General features: G+C 45.0%; 1 protein-coding gene across 1 annotated transcript in view; it reads left to right on the plus strand.

The window, feature by feature from the left end:
• Positions 1–5,533: 5,533 nt before the first annotated feature.
• Positions 5,534–17,223, plus strand: part of SYNDIG1 (synapse differentiation inducing 1) — a 193,682-nt gene continuing 181,992 nt past the window's right edge. The window contains exon 1 of the mRNA XM_081293226.1: positions 5,534–5,966. The gene's annotated coding sequence lies outside the window, so the exon portion shown is untranslated. The remainder of the gene's footprint in view (positions 5,967–17,223) is intronic.

The raw sequence follows: 17,223 nt of genomic DNA on the forward strand, positions 1-17,223 counted from the left end.
TAAGGTCTGGGAAATTGTGAACTCAACAGAAAAAAAAAAAAAAATCCCAGTTGAGGATGAGCACAAGACACCAAGAGAACATTAGCCAAGTCTGCTATTTTGTCTCTAATCAGGTCTTGAGGGAAGAGAGAGACCTTGAAGGATTTCCTTTCAAGTAGCCCTGAGCCCTGTTCCCATCACAACCACAGCTCCTATTCCGAATGCTCATTGTTGGCAGGTTTCTGGACTAGTCCTCAAAGGTTAATGCCATTATGACCATCCTGGACCATCCTATAGCTGGAGAAACTGATGTTCTAGAAGTCAAGGAGTTTGCTGAATTTCAACCAAATAAAAAGGATGGGTAATCTGGAGTTCATCCTCACAGTCTGACTCAGCTCTAGACCTTTAAGTCCAAAGCTCATGTCTTTCCCACCATACCACGACATGTTTTCCTGCTATGCTAGATATGCCCAAGTATCTCTCCAGCCTCTAGATTTAAAGGTTAGAGCTGAGTGGAACACAGAGCCCATGTTTTTATGCTGTTGTTAATAGAAACTAAAGCAGTTCCAGGAATGAGAGTTATACCAAGGCCACCTGCAGATGAAAACCATTAGCAGCAAAGGGCAGAGAATCTGGGGGTGGCACATGGAATTGGTCCAGGGGAGCTGGGTATCTTGAGATGACATGATGATGACTGCTACATGCAGTCTCTGTCCCCTTGACATAAGAAGATCCTTAGATGGAAGAGAAATGTCAAGTCACCTCTCTTATACTCTGAGGATTCTTCTGGAGACTCTCAGTGTCAGCATCCACTTTGTGCCAAGGGTCTAGAATGTGCCATTTCTCTCTTCTTCCTTAGAAAATGCACCCAGCTACCCCTGTCTTGCCACCTGTCTTTAAGAATAATAACCAGTCAACTCTGCTCAGAAAAACAGGCTGCTCACTCTGAACACACCCTTGCCTTGTGTAATACCAGGCAGCAGATATTATAACCATGCTCATTTTAGATATGAGGAAGCTCAGCTCTATCAGTCAAGACAGAATAATAGAAAGTGGCAGATGATTATTTTGAGCCCAGGTTTGCCTGGCTCCAAGGTCTGAGCTTCTCACTTTTCCAGTGAGCATTTAGCTAACTCTTGACAGACACCCTCTGTTAATGTTGGATATTAGGGAATTTGAAGACAGGACCGGATTGAGTCCCAGTCATCACTCCTTAGCTATGTGGAGAGAGATGAACTACTCAGTCCCTAAACTCAGCTTCCTAATTCCTTGGAATCATCCCTGCTGGCCCCACAGAGCTCTGATCAAGACTGAATAAGGTTACATAACTAAAGAATTTATCTCATTGCCAGATGTAATCAATCGCAAAAATGGACACGATTTCTTTTCATTCCTCTCTTTACAATGCAATTTTATGGTTCTGTCCATTAAAAAGTTGAGGTTGTTTCCCCATCTTCTAAATCTGGGAGGGGGCCCTTATTGTTTTGGTCAATAAGACAATGTGATGCCAGCCTGGAAAGCATGGAGACTTGCCTTCCCTTGCTGCCAGCACGTTGTAAAGAACTCTGGGTGAGACTTCTGAGGAGAGACCCATGGCCCACAGCCACCAACAATCCCCAGGCATATGATAAGGCCTCTGACAGCCAGCTGACTGCAAATGCACAAGTGGGCCTAGATATAGTATGCACAGCAAAGGCAGCTGACCTCGGCTGGCTTATCCCTAGTTGGCAACCTTCAGAACCATGAACAAATAAATGGTTATCATTTTAAACCATGAATTTTTGTGTACTTTGTTATGCAGCAATAGATAGCTGATATACTGGCACATATAGAGGTTACTTAAAATATATTGGTTTTTTTTTTTTCTCTCTCTTTCTTGATTCTTTCCAAAGGGATATAATGGAGGCAGAGGCTAGATTGCTAGAAGTCAGTAGACTGGACCTAGAATTAGCTTCTCCTCTGCCCACTCCCTCTGGAACTGTTTCGTCAAGCATAACATCCAAGAGAGGAACTAGGTGATCATCAAGTTCCCATCCCGCTCTACCATTCTGACACTTGATTGCATCTTTTTATTCTGTTCTGAATTCATGTCAACATTTTTTTCAGAATTATTTTAGGTTTTGAGCTTTTTTTTTTTTTAATAACAATTCACCTTTTTCTTATAGCCTCCCCCATTACGTCTATATTGAACATTGCGAAGGACATCTTCATACCCTTCTAAGTCAATAAGATTCAACTTTGGCTCAGATTTTCAATTCTTGGAACTCATTGACTTTAGCCAAACAGTTTAATAATATTTTGGGGGGGGGGAGGGGAGGGGGAGGAAAAAAATAGATTAACGCACAGCTTTTGAATTGGGTACTGATTTTTTTTCTTTTAATCTATGGCATTGCAATCAATACTAAAGGCTGAGCCTTTTTTACCTGTGACATACAGATGGTTTCTTAAAGGGCACTGTTGAGCCCCACACACTAGGGCATCCTCGTGCTTCCAATAACTCCACAGTCTAAAGCTTTTTAGTTCAAGATATGTTGAGGAATATTTCCGATTTGAAAACCTTTCAAATCTGTTGTTTCTCTTATCACGTCTCCTATCTCTGGACGTGAAGCAGAGTATTCTGAAAGTTGGCCAAAAGCTTGACAGCTTGCTGGTGCCTGAATGACAGTTTCTCACAACACAGGAATTGGCCCCTCTGACCTCTCTCTGCTCTGAGAGTTCTGTAATCTCTTCTGAGAGATAAGCATTGTTGAGAAGGTTAGCCAATTTCCTGGAGATTTGGCAATTTCTACTGTGTCCTATTGCTGCCTGATATGTGACAGCTCTTCATTGACTTTCTTGAAAGCCTTTATTTCAATGCTATATCATAGCAAAATAGTTACAGTCACATTCTGAGCAACAACTAGAGTTCTGCATTTAAGAGGAACTGGCCTGTGGGTGCTGCTCCTATTGCATATCAACTGAGGCCTACCAGGAACTCAGGATCTCTTCCCTGAGCAGTTACATCTGTCAAGAGCAGGTGACTTCGCTCTATTTACACATGATTCCCTGCACTCCCCAAATTAAATTTCTTTTGCAATGAAATGTAAGGTCATTTGTGTTACAAAAACACTAAACTCTGTGTGTGTGTGTGTGTTTGTGTGTGTTGCTGTGAAGAAAAGTCAACCGATAATTTGAGATCTCAAGGCTAAATGAGTATAACAGGAGAAATAATAATTGAGAAAAGAAGAAATTTAAGTGTACACCACGTTCTATTTTTTTTTTTATTTTTCATTCAAACAACTAGGATGTTAAGAAACTGACCCTGTGTGCTGCTACCCTCTTTCTTCAGTGGACATCATTTTTATGACAATATAATCCAATGTGTTTTTTCCTTCAATTAACAATCCAACACATTTGCTCAATATTTGGGATGTGCCTAAGCAAAGAGTTGAACGAACATAAAATGCAGCAACTTCAACTGTGGGAGAGAAGTTGTATGTTCCACAATAGAAAAATAAAATGTGAATGTTTAAATGCTAAATTGGGTGAGGTAGATTAAAAGAAGTAAGCTGGAGAAATCTTTTTAGGAAGTACAACCCACTTAAAAATATATATACATATGCATATATATATATATATATATATATATATATATATGCAGACACACACACACACACACACACACACACACACAGAGTATGTGTGTCCATACTCAACATTCCCTGGAAGGGCTGGTATAGAGTTCCAAAGCATCCAGCAGAAAACTTTCAAAGAACTAGGACATGAAGACATGAAGATAGTCCACTAGAACCAAATACTGGAAGTAACTGCAAAGGCATTTTCTTTCTTTAACTTCTATTCCACTCACTTTAGGAGGGAGGAGAACCAGCAGGTAACTGTGGTCATGTTTTATGATGCACTCCACAGGGTGTTTGCCTGCTATATTAGGAAAAATCCAATTTAAAATTCAAACAATACCCTAGAGGTAAAAGCAAGCCCTGGCAGTTACCCAGGCAGGTGTTCTCTTGGCAAAATAAAACCTGCCTCCAAAGCCAACCCAAAGGTGCACTAAAAAAAAAAAAAAAAAAAAAAAAAAAACCTTGGCTAGAGGTAGGGAACCTGTCTTTGCTGACTTTGGGGCTACTCCTGCATTTTGGATGGCTGTGGGGAAGCTCAGTGGGCCTTTTAAAACATCCCTTTCTTCATCTGATAATCGGGAATACTGATTCTTCAACTCAAATGGATCTAACAAAATCTGCTTTCCCTTGCAGTTCCAGTGACAATATGTTCTGTTTAGAAAAGGACCTAGAAATGGTAAACTGCTTTAAGATGGTAAACTGTTTTTCCTATTAGATGGGAGAAATGCACAATATACTTTCTCAGAGTGTTCCAGACCACTGCCTTGCATCTCTGTGGTTCAGAGGTGGAAACCGCCAGGAGTGTCTAGATGCTACAGAGGAAGGTGATGGGAGTGTTATTCAGGTGCAAAGACAACTTAAATGTTCCCAAGCAAAGAACTGTAGAAGTATGGCAGGTTCCCCTGACCTCCTCCTCCTCCCAAATGCCTCCTTCTGGCTGCACTCTACATTTTAGCATTGTTTTGGAGGAGCTGATGTTCTACAGAAAGGGACGCAAAGGAGATGTTCCTACAAAGGGAACGCAGTACAGCCCCACATTCCCTTCAACCCCTGCCTTGTGGCAACCCCAACAGTGAAGACCTAGGCAAGACGCAGCGCCTTCTCAGGAGCAAAGGCTTTTCAGGCAGAAGGGAGAGCTCTGCTATGCACATGGAACTACAGAAACATGGAATCCTGGAACGTATTCAGCCTTGACCACCAGGGCGCGAGCCTGGGTTGGCAGGATTGGAATGCGCGGCGGGTCTCCACCTGGTGTTGAAAGAGGGGCGCACAGATTTTATTCTAAATAACTTTTGACCCTCTTTCTGGCGGATCTTTCTTTCATAGTTCGTTCTCAAGAAAATCTTAAATGAAAACACCTCTTTCTCGCCCTCCGGCCTTCACCGACGTTTGAAATTCAGCCTGTCTGGATAGGCGGCCTTCCCTAGGCTCCCCACTACCTACTCTTCTGCCATCATTATACCCCCGCCCCCACCGCCGCCGCCCTGGTTTCCTTTCAGTTGCAATTACTGTGGGCCCTTCATGAACTAACAATTGGTTGGTTCGGAGCTTAGGGGTCTCGAGTATCCGCTCTCTGCCTGCTTTCTCCTGGATCAATGGCTTAGCAGGTCAGGATTTGAACAAATTCGCCTGACCCTCACAGTGAGTTGTCATGAGTCTCAAAACCGAATTGGAGCCTGGGGAGGCCTTTAGGACCGAGGGGAGACATCGCTTCCCGGAGTCAGGCTGCAAATTCCTGTCCTCCTAGTCCCCAGTGTCTGTCCCCCTCCCCCAGCCTCTGTCACCCTCAATTTCCAGACTCTGGTCCCGGGCCACCCACCAGACGCTAACAGCCAGGAGGGCCCCGCTGGCCTGGGGCAAAGTTGGCAGCCTCCTTCGAGCGGGGCCGCTCCCTTTTCCTCCTCCTAGCGGCCCTCCTCCCCAGGGCCCCAAGGCTGTCTCCTATCGCACGCGCGTCGCCAGACTAGGCAAGCGGAGCGGCGCGCCCCCGGGCGCCCCGTGCCCCACACGCCACCGGAGTCTCCTCGCACCCTTTTCTTTCCTCCCGGGCCCAGAGGACTCGACTCCGCCCCGGCGCCGCCGCCGCTCCGGACTCCCCACCGCCCGGGCTGCCGCTGTTGCCCCGCTCCCGGAGCTCCCATACGCGCGGGGCAGCCGGAGGCGTTGGCGGCGAGCATTGGGCGGGGAGCGGCGGGGGGAGAGGAGCGAAGCAGCGCCGAGGGGAGCGAAGGGGAGGGCAGAGAAGGAGAGAGCTTGGGAGCTGAGGAGCAGAGGCGGGCGCCGCACCGCCCTGCGCCCCGCACGCTCGCTGGCTCGGGAGACTCGCGGGCGGCCGCTTGGGCGCACCAGCCGGGTCACCTTGTCACGGAGGTAAGTCCCGACCGCCCCGGCGGAGCGGACGAACTGAGGAGGGGACGGGGGTGGGGCGGGGGCCGCGTGCTGGTGGCGGGCGCGGGAGGCTGCCCTGCAGCGGAGGGCTTCGTGGCTCCGCCTTGTACCGCGCAGACCCGGTGGCGGCTTGGCGCCCGCGGTAAGTCCGGGTGGTCGCAGTAGCGGGACTTGGGAGGCGCCGGCCGCCCCGGGCGAAAGGGAAAACAGGAGCTGGCGGGGAAAATTCGCAGGAAGGAACTGGGTGCTATCCGCCCGTGCTGCACCTTGGCTTCTCGCCACCCGGGGCACCCCAGCGACACGGAGGGGATGCTGCGCGAAGTCCATAGGAGCTGGTGAGACTGAGTCCTGGGAGCGCTGGGGAACCAGACTGCCCAGGGCCGTTGGAGCGTGCGGCGGGCATCGGCTCTGCAGGTTGGAACTATCCCCTTCCCCCGCCCCCGGAGCGACCCAGAGGAGACCACACTGCCGGTGAGCAGAGTAGCCGCCGCGGACTAGGGACAGGGAAGGGAAACAGACTTCGAGTAGCCTAGATGAGGGGCAAAGGAAAGCAAGGGCGCAAGCGTGTTTGGGATGGGGAATACCAATGGGTTACCAGGATGGCGGCGAGGACTTCTGAAGCCCCTCACTGCCGGCCACGGCATGACCAGCTTTAGCGATCTGTCTGTCCCCTGGCAGCGCGACAGCCTGCAGCCCTGGGAGCCGCCGGCTCTGGCGCCGAAATGGGAGCAAGCAGATGCGCTTTTGGGGTTCAAACTGTAGTGTCTCTTTCCCTAGGCGTGATTTCTGTCTTTTCATGTGCGCTCTCGGAGTAGTGGAGAGAAAGAAGAATGGATCATCCACGGAGTTGGGCACTTTTCTTAGGGAAGGGGCTTTGGTCTCTATAAGACCCCCAGTAGTGTGAGCTCCCGCAGTTGTGCTTTGTGGAGATGTTGGAGGGATTGTGGCTTCTGTGGACGGCAGGAGGTAGCCCTCATTTTCTGCGGTGGTCCACTTGCATGCAGAAGCTTGGACACTTGGCACCCGGACTTCAGGTGCGCGCAACCTTCTGCGGCGTCAGACGCGCTGGCGCCTTTGCTGCTGGCAGGGACCGGATGCCTGCGCCTTCCCTAGCCTCGTCCGGATGTCCAACGCAGCGTTACTGGCCGGCCTGATTTTGGTCTGGACATTATTCCGTGGCTCCGTTTTTAGTTTACAATCAGGCGGTGGGACACGCGCGCGCGTGAGCTGTGTATCTGTCCGACCCCCTCTTACAAGCTAGCGGGTTTGGTCTAGAGCCCAAAAGGAGAGGCGGCGCGCTGCGCAGACCTGCAGCCTGTGGGGTGACTAGCCTTATAACAAATCCTAGAGCGAGCCAACTTTTCCTTGCTAGGATGCCTTTGCCAATGCAGCAGGCGTCGGTGCTGGAAAGTGGTCCTCAAAGAGGACTCCGGTTGCAGTAGCCAGAGTGGCAACCAGCGGCCAAGGTGGCGGGCAGCAATCTCATGTCTGTTCTGGCAAGGGCAGTAGGAAGCTGGAGCCGAATTTTCAGAAGAATTGCGTGCTGCACGTCTGGCGGTTGTGTTGACTGTCTTTTAGGAGATTTACACCACAGGTGCCAGGCCTGTGGATGTATGAGCAAGTGCCCTCGGCCCTTGCTCCCTTCCTGCCTGTCTCTAAAACCTGGGTATGCTGCTAGTTTGATGCCTTTTCCCACTGTACTCCACCCCCCTATGCCTTCTGCATGAAAATGGAATCATCATAATCAAGAGGGCTTCCTTCAATAAAGGGGGAAAAGGGGAAACCTATTTTTAAACTTTTTTATTATGGAAAATTTTGATGACACCCAAGAATAGAATAGTACACTGCCCCTATGTGTGTGTGTGTGTGTGTGTGTGTGTGTGTGTGTGTCTCACCCAGTTACCTGGCTCCTCATGTGGAGGCCATGTTTGAAGGATTTCAAAAACTCATCCCCAAATGATCAGTGTTTGAGGTGAGAGAGATGTTAATTAGATTCATTCAACCATTCCACATTATGTACATAAATAATAGCTTCACTTGGTACCCCATAAATGTATACAGATTGACAATAGTCAATAAAGTTAATTTTAAAATTATGAACTACATTATTTAGATTTAAAAAATTCTAGTTCATGTTTGTCTTTCCAAACTGATAACAGTTCATTTCATTTTCACCTAATCATCAGAAATTACTATTTTTTGTTGTTGTTGTTTTGGTCCTGGGAATTGAAAGGAATCCGGAGGCCTCCTGCATGCTATGCACTGGCTGTACCATTGAGCACACCCCCAGGCTCAGAAATGACTTATTAATAATTCCATGACTTATTAATAACATTGGTGAGGTTAACATACAAATAAAGGCACCCCCATTTGTAATTAGGGGTAAAAAAGAAACCTGCTAACTTTCCTGGAGGAATATGGAAGGGGCTGTTGAAAGAGGAAAGATAAATCCATATAATGAGGGGAAAAAGGTATTTTAAACTTTTGGATTTGATTTATACCAGTTGCTGTATAAATTAGGGCATATTCTAGTTGAAGCCTGATAGGCAAAACAACTTTTTCTTTTTGGTAAAATGTTTAAAATTCAATTCATAAATTATTTGCAATGAATTTCTTCCACATTTATCATTGACATGGAAGGGCTACACTGGACTTAACTCATGGTTCTCACTAACTTTTAACTCCTATTTCCTCAGGAGTTATTACTGTAATAAGAGAATAAAGAGCTATTTCCTTACATTTTATATCAGAGACACTAGAAGGTGCTATTCTGAGGTTCAGGGAGAGCACTGAATGTTTCATCTTTTAATTAGGAAACTTTTGGTCCTCATACTGGTCACACTTGATATGTTCTCAGAGAAGGCTCTGCATGCTGGGATTTAGTGTTCAGTGTGATTTCTGTTGGTTGGAGAGCACAGAGAGCACATGGAAGGCCACCAGATTTAGCAGGAGGGGACATCCTCCCCCACAGGGCCCCTCCCACCCTGCACACCTCTGCACTTTCTTTTAGATAAAAGCTGTTCCTAAAAATTGCCAATGACATTCTCGGAGTCTTTGAACACCTTTATGGTGTACTATTTAAAGGCATCCTTAGTTAACCTTTTTCTAAGTGAAGAACCATCTTGTAGGAGATGGGTTTAATGCCCCTCCCACCTCACCCCTAAGTTAAAAAAAAAAATTAATGTGGTCTTCAGGAATGGGCTGCAGTTCAGTGCCCTTGTCATTGCTATATCTGCTTCCAGGCAGTGTGCTTGGTATCAGCTGGATAGAGGAGGGCGTGAATGGAGGAACCACTTACGGATTGTCCTCTGCACCACACCACCTGCTCAGTACTTTTTGGAATGCCTATTTGAAGACTTACCTTTCAATCTCTGGGCTCTGATGCTTGCTCATTGAATGATCCTAAACAAGTCTCTTAACTTTTCTAGATTCCATTTCTTCTCAACCACATCTTTCCAGGATTTTGTAAACAAAATGTTCATGTTCATTTCAATTTGTAAAATCAAGCAGATTCTGATTTGGGACACTTAAGTGTCTTAAATGTCTCTTTGGTTGAAGTTTGCAGTCATGTGGCTTTCTGAGAAAACAAAATGAGCTCATGGCCTTCCTTGGGCCTGAATCCTGCAACTACTGTTGGCAGATGTCAGAATAAGGAGCAGTGTGTGTGTATACATTCATGTGGAATGCACCAGCCATACATGGGAATGTGCATGAGTTGTATCAACAGTCCTGTATGCTCAGGATTTACAGGGATGGTTTAGGAGAAGGATGTGAGCAATAGCATTTGAAATGTCCCTTTAAAATAACTGAACTTAGCGTTGTCTAAGATAAAACATTTGAAGGCAGATTTTCAACAAACCACCAACCACCACATGCAGTATGAGATGATTTAAGTTACATCGTTTAACCTACAAAGTCTAAATCATCTTAAACCATTGTATGACAAATAATCTGATAAAGTACCCAAAAAAGTAAAATAAAATATGATGCTGAAGAACAACTAATGACAATAGGACTTCAAATAACTATTAGAACACAAAACACCATAACCATGAAACACTGTACGCATGTAGAAAATAATAAAAATAAAAGTTGCTTCTGAATGTACTTCCCAGAAGGTAATGGATATTTACTTGCATAAAAATAATTTATCTAGGAGTTCACTAGGCATTATTTCATGGAGGTGAATGTTTTGATCTTGAAATTCAAATCAATGTTCATTTTGTTGTTTTTAGTTTCTCACTGATTCTTGTTAATATTATAGTAACAGTTGGGGGATGTAACACTGAGAGGGAGAGAGGGAAAGGGAGAATTAGATTGTAAACTGGGTCTTTTGAAAGGGGCTCACTGTTTGAATCCATATTTTGAACAAATTTTAAGTTTCCAACAAGCTCAGTGTTAATCATTTGACCTCTTTGGGTAACCACTTTCTGATGTGCCTTCATTTGTTCTTTCCTTACTTTTTTTCCTCTGTTAGAAAATTTCAGTGTCCAAAGCAAAATCCAAAAGCACACATTCTGCCATGTGACCAGCACTGGCTTCCTGAAAGAAGGTTTGATTCATAAGTAATTTCTAGGGAGTTTTAAATTAAAGAGACAAGACTCTCATTACCTTTAATACCAGCTCCAAGAGGCTTCTCCTAGCTCCCGCCTCCAGCCACCTAATGTGGTGGCGAGGTTTACAGAAGAGACTAGCGAGAGAGTGAGAGAGAGAGAGAGAGAGAGAGAGAGAGAGAGAGAGAGAGAGAGAGAACATGCCAGGGACTGGGCTTTTATTGGGGAATAAAAAATTCCAGGGAAAATCCCATCCAATGAAGGTTAAGGGGGGCAGCATCCCAAGATCAGGGACGATGATTGGATCTTTGGAGCAGTGGCCAGACATGCCTCTGCACTCGGATCTGGGAAAGGGTGAGGAAGGCTCTAACACAGTGGTGTCTAAGCGCCTCTCATCCAGCCAGGGAGGTAACTCAAATCATGTGAGAGGATGGCCTCCCACAACACACATTCCAGACAGTTAGAACCAATTGAAGTTTATTCCATTGCCTCAACTTTATACCGAAGCTGTCTCTAAAATTGAGATATTATATTCTTAAACGCATTTGGATTACACCCTCTCTCTTAGATAGAAGCAAACAAATGAAATGTTATATACACTCACTCTTCCACTATATGTACAATTTGCAGTCTTTAACTTGTTGCTATAATATTGACACTCACATGCCAGTGGTGCGGACTATCAGCTGGTGCAGGTTTGAAACAAGAGAGTTTATTTCTGAATATCATAATGGAATTACATCTTGGGACAGGATTGAGAAACCTGGGAGCAAGGCTGAGGCGTGGGCTTAGGCTTGAGCTTTAGTGGGCCTGGAGGATGCCCAGCTCATCAAATAAAAGATAGTCACCAAGTCCATTGTTAATTATTTGCAGTGTATAAAACACATTTACTAGGACATTCAGATTAACAATTATGGCAATGTATATTACACAAGAGACCTGAACAAGTGGGTCAAAGGGGATGTCCAACAGAGTGAGACGCAATTAGATGAATGTCCTTCCTGTTCTGAGCTGGTCACATGGGGCAGATGTGTTGCAGGCTGCAGGGCTCTTACCAGAGTCCATTGAGGAGTCAAAAACCTTGATGATGTCATTCTGAACGAAGTGAGAGCTATGGATTTGTTACCACTGTCCCCCACAATACATCACATATGTCCTTTCAGTGACCCCCAAGGACTTTCCCATGGCACCCCCATGCCTGCGGTGTTCTGCCTCCAGTACTGGGCCCCACATTCTCATATTTTTCTGCTTCCTCTGAAAAATAAGAAGGCAATTTCCATTTTGGCAGGACACCCAAAATTAAGGACCTGATGTTCCTGGACTTCCCTATCAGCTTTAGAGAAAAACTGTGTCACTTCTCCAGACATCATCCTCAGACTCAGGAGAAGTGTCTCTGTCCATCTCCTGGGAGATGGACCAGACGTCTGTGTGCATGTGAATGCGTGTGAAGACACTCAGTGTTGGCAACATCCAGGAAGTGTAATGGACCTCCTTTGGATGAAGAGGAAGTGTGGGGAAGAGGGAGGGCCAGAGATACCATGACACATAAATAGGGAATGCTGAGCCTTGATGGGGTGCAAGTCCCCTCATTGCTTCTCAGCTTTACTGTGTCCTGGGCATTGTGTAGAAAGCCAGGCACCATAGGGGTGGTATGTTAGTCAGGTTTTTGTTATTGTCAGCAAAAATACCTGAAAACAACAACTTGGAAGAAGAAAAGTTTATTTTGGGCTCCTTGTTTCAGAGATCCCATCCATGACTGACCAGCTCCATTGCTCTGGGTCTGAGGTGAGGTAGAATATCATGGTGGAAGGGCATGGTGGAGGAAAGCTTCTCTGCTTCTGAAAGTCAGGAAGCAGATAGAGGGGAGCCAGGGAAGAGATATAATCCCCCTAAAGGCACACGCTCAGTGTGAATATCACAGTGGAATTACAACTCGGGACAGGATTGAGAAACCTGGGAGCAAGGCTGAGGACGTGGGCTTAGGCTTGAGCTTTTAACACCTAGTAGTCCATTCAAATTATTAATCCATCAAATGAATTAATCCACCGATGAGGTTATAGCTCTCATGATCTAATCATTTCATCTTTGACATCCCTATGAAATTTTCAGGGGGTATTAATAATCCAAGCCATAACGGATGGGATAGGGCGAACCATGGGCTCTGGGAGGCATTAGCAGTCCACTAAAAACTGAGTGTGGGCGCTGTGCCAGAGACTGGAGTAGCTCCTGAAGAGCCGAGTGTTGGCTCTGGATGGACCTCCATCACCATTCACTTTTACTTGACTGGGGATATTCCAGACTCCAGGTACCTGTCACCTATCTGGACCTAAGATATCAATGTGATTTTCTAGCATTCTGACCTTGGGGTTTGGTTCTCAGGGCTGGACAAGGCTGGATAGAGACCACTCTACAGTGGCAGACTCTAGTAGACACACTTGAGCTTAGCAATTCACAATAAAGCCCCCCTGGCCATGTTGAAAGGAGCAGGCCCCCTCTTCTAGCTTCTGGATGAGGTGAGGTAAGCAAATGAAATTGGAGAACTACAGGCAGCCTGGGTCTGAGGAGCCAGGTTAAAACTTCCATCATTTGTTTGCATCTTGTCATGAAGGTGATTCAGGAAAACCTACAGCATTTCACCTGTCTGTACCTTATTGCTAGTGGTAATGCCAAAGAAGGAGACGGAACAGCAAGGATGGAAGGGGGGGATTTGGAATGTGCCCATTATTTCATTAGGTTTTCTGTTCAAACTCTTGAGGTACCACATTTTACACATGGCACAACCAAGAGACCCAGTAGGGTCACCCAGTCTGCTGTCCGATCTTCTATTGCCAGACTATGGGGATTATGGTACAGGAGCCTGTCTTTAGGGCTCACTTGCTTTTGTGTTTGTCTCTAAATTTCATGCTTCCTCACCCCACCATGTACAGTTGCCCAGTTTTCTTGGCATTGCTAGAAACTAGAATAATGGTTCAGACAGTCACAGATGCTGTGCAATAGTTGGACAGACAGACATTTTACAATAAATCTCAAGTAGGACAAAATGTAATGAGGTCATTTCTCCATCTGTACATTTTGTGTGGCTTCCATGGAGGAGGGTATCCACAAGTCAGCTAGTCAGTAAACTGATCCATAGTTGAAGGGATACCTGTGTGTGTAGGACAAGCTGGGAATCATGCAGCTACAAAATTCCAGGGGAGCAGAAATCTCTTGCAGAATGTCCAGGCAGTTATAGGAGAAATGCTCATTTCCTCTAATGCCACAGACCCCAGACATTTAGAAAGAACACCAACATAAACTAAAGAGGACAGCAGGTTGACCTGTGTTCTTGTCTTGCTCTCAGCATAAAGCATTTCCCAGAAGATGGAACTGTTCTTTCTCTTTAGACACTGCCCAGAAAGGCTGGTCTTCCTGGAATTTGTTTGCAGAGCCTTATGTTATTTCAGAAATATATTTTAGAGAGTTGGACTTTTCCTTGTGCTTAAATCTCTCCTTCTTAAGCTGGTGCCTTGGTAGGGCATAAAGAGAGGCTGAACCCAGTTTTCTCTAGCGACACCAGTCAGAGTGCTTCCATCCCCACTAGGGTGTGGTTTAGCCCTAGAGAGTGTCTCAGGAGCACAACCCTGACCCTCCTTGGTTGTGCTGACCAGGCCTGCTTTGCTACAGTGGAATGAGCCCTGTCACACTTCATGATCCTGGCACATGATCCTTTGCCCACACTTGTTGACACTTCTCATACCCTGAGCTATCTGGTGGTCTTGCTTCTGGTTGTGATTTACAGATGCTTTTCAGCTTATGAAACTATATAATTATGGAATTATACCCTGATAAACTCATTGCAAGTTAAAATACCATAAGTCAAAAATGCATTGAGTCACCTAACCTACAAAACATTCCAACTCAGTAGCACAGCACATTACAATGAGTCCTGATGTTTTCCCCTCAAAATGTGGGACAGCCTGGGAGCTGTGGCTCCCTGCCATGCCTTGCATTATAAGAGAAGATTGATGCACATTATCGATAGCACAGAACAAGATACAAATTCAAAATTCAAAGTGCAGTTTCTACTGAATGCCTACTGCTTCACACAACCATGAAGTGGGAAAAATCTAAGTGAAACCTTCATAAGGCAGAAATCATCTGTATGTGCAACCAGCTTTATTTCCCTGTCCCTAAACTCTGCCTCAGGCTTAGCCCCCTAGTAATCTCTATCAAATCTTCCCTGGGGCATCAGCCTCACTGTGCTCAATCTTAGAAAATTCCCTCCAGTCCCTTACGCCCCACTGGCATACCCCTTCCTCTGAGAATGATGCACAGTATTTTAGAAATTCATACCAGGAATTTTAAACCTCCTGGGCTCTCAGCTCTTTCTTATTCACACCTTTTAACTCTTTCTTACCTCTGCCTTGCATCTTCTCTATCATTAACCCTATCTAGACTCTCAGGTCTTACCAGGCTGTCTTAGAATCTTCCTTCCCATCTCCCTGCTTTCTGCTGTGTACATCTAACCACAGGCCATTGGAAAAGCCTGAACTGCTGGAAAAGTGGGCTGAAATGCACATCTCTCACCCTGTTCCTCCTTCCAAGACATTCTCTGGCTCCTCATGTCCATTGACACTGGCAAGCTGGTTGGGGAGAACACTATTTTAATGATCCCTGTTCACCCTCCAGCCTTATCCCCACTTCTCTACCAGTGCAGCACACTGGGATACTTCTGGTCTTCCATGCACATGTGCACATGCACACACACACACACACACACACACACACACACACAGACACAGAAGCACAAATGTGAGCACATGTAAGTACTCACCCCCCCCACACACACACACATGCTCTTACACCGTTCCCATGCCTTCTCTTAGCTTCATTTGCTAACCTCCTTCAAAGCTCAACTTAGTCCTTACCTGTTCTTGGTGTCCTTTTCTCAACTTCAGCATCCTCACATCTAGGCATCCTTGATACCTGAGCCCATCTCAGCCCTGGCATGGCATTAGTGGAACCATCAAAGTATGAAATATCTAGAAATAGCTTTTATAATAAGTATGTAAGAGTCACTCAAAGTAAACTGCACAAATTCACTTATGAATTAAGAGAATACTTGAATAAATGGAGAAAAGTACTGTATTTCTGGATAGTGGCTCCATATTAATTTATCAAATTGAGACTATTTAATCATAATGTGATTTTTATTGCCTTTTGAACTTGACAGTATTATTCAAAAGTCCATGAAAGAATAATCAGGCAGGCTGCATTTCTTTAAATGAAGAATTGCCTTACCATACACTGGACTTTAAGTGATAAAATTACATTGATTTACCTCACATCCATTAGGGTGGCTACTATAAAAAAAGAAAGAACAAAGAAAAAAAAACAGGAAATAGCAAGTGTTGGTGAGAATGTAGAGAAATTGGAACCCTGCATTTGGTTGAGATTGTAAAGTGGTGCAGCTGCTATGGAAAATAGTATGGAGGTGCTTCAAGAAAATTAAACATAAAATTACTATATAATCCACCCTAGGTATGCATTCAAAATAATCAAAAGCAGAGTCTTGAAGTGATATATGCATGCCTATGGTTACGGTAACATTACTCACAATAACTAAAATGTGGAAATTATTGACAGATGAATAGATAAGCAAAAGGTGATATGTATCCTTAAAAAGAAGGAAATTCTGATATATACTGCACCACAGGTAAACTTTGAAAATGTGTGTTAGCGTTATGCTGCTGTGACAAAATAGATGAGAAGACTTAAAGGAGGAAAGGTTTGCTTTGGTTTAAGTCCACAGTCAGCTGGCTCCATTGTTTTTAGACCTATAGCAAGGCAGAAAGACATAGGCAAAGGAAGCCTTTACTTTAAGGAAGCCTGGAATCAGAGAGACAGAGAGAGTAAGGGGGCGGGCAGAGTCAAGATATAGTCTCTGAGTGTATGCCCCTCAGCACCCATTTTCTTCAATCAGGTTCCACCTACAATAGTTCCCACTGATTTCCAATAGTCTGTTGAGCTATGAAGCCATCAATGGATTACTTCATTGAGGAGGCCACAGTCCTCATGATCCAATCACTTCACAAAAGCCTTACCTTTATGTTGGCAGGCCTTCAACACATGACCCTGGGGGACATTCCCAGATCCAAATCATAACATTTTGCTAAATAAAATTAAAAAGTCACAAAAAGACAAATACCACACAATTCCATTAAGTTGAGGTACATAAATCTTTGGTCTAAATCTTTGAGAATTCTCTCCATAGGGAAGGAAAGTAGAATTATGATTGCTAGGAACTGGTGGGAGAAGAAATAGGGAGTGATTGTTTAGTAGGTAATAGAGTTTCAGAATTGCAAAATGAAGAAGTTCCAGAGATCTGTTGCACACCAGCGGGAATACACTTAACATCACTGCACTGTACAGTAAGAAATGGTGAAGAGGGTAATTTTCATGCTTTGTGTTTTTTGCCAAAGTAAAAACAACAGCTACATTAGTTGGAACTGTGAGATTGTAGTTATCAGCAAATAGTTTCTACAGGCTTTTCCAGTTTTCCATTGCCCCCAGAACTCAGTGTTTATGGATCTGCGAGTCAGGAGTTTGAGCAAGGCAGTAGGGGGGCAGTTTATACTCTGCTATGTCTTATGGGAACTGGGACTGGAGCCGTTATGGTTAGATATCAGGTGCCCCCCCCCCCAAAG

This window comes from Spermophilus citellus (genome assembly GCF_964194105.1).
Source record: "Spermophilus citellus genome assembly, chromosome: 4".
In the NCBI taxonomy this organism is placed as follows: domain Eukaryota; kingdom Metazoa; phylum Chordata; class Mammalia; order Rodentia; family Sciuridae; genus Spermophilus; species Spermophilus citellus.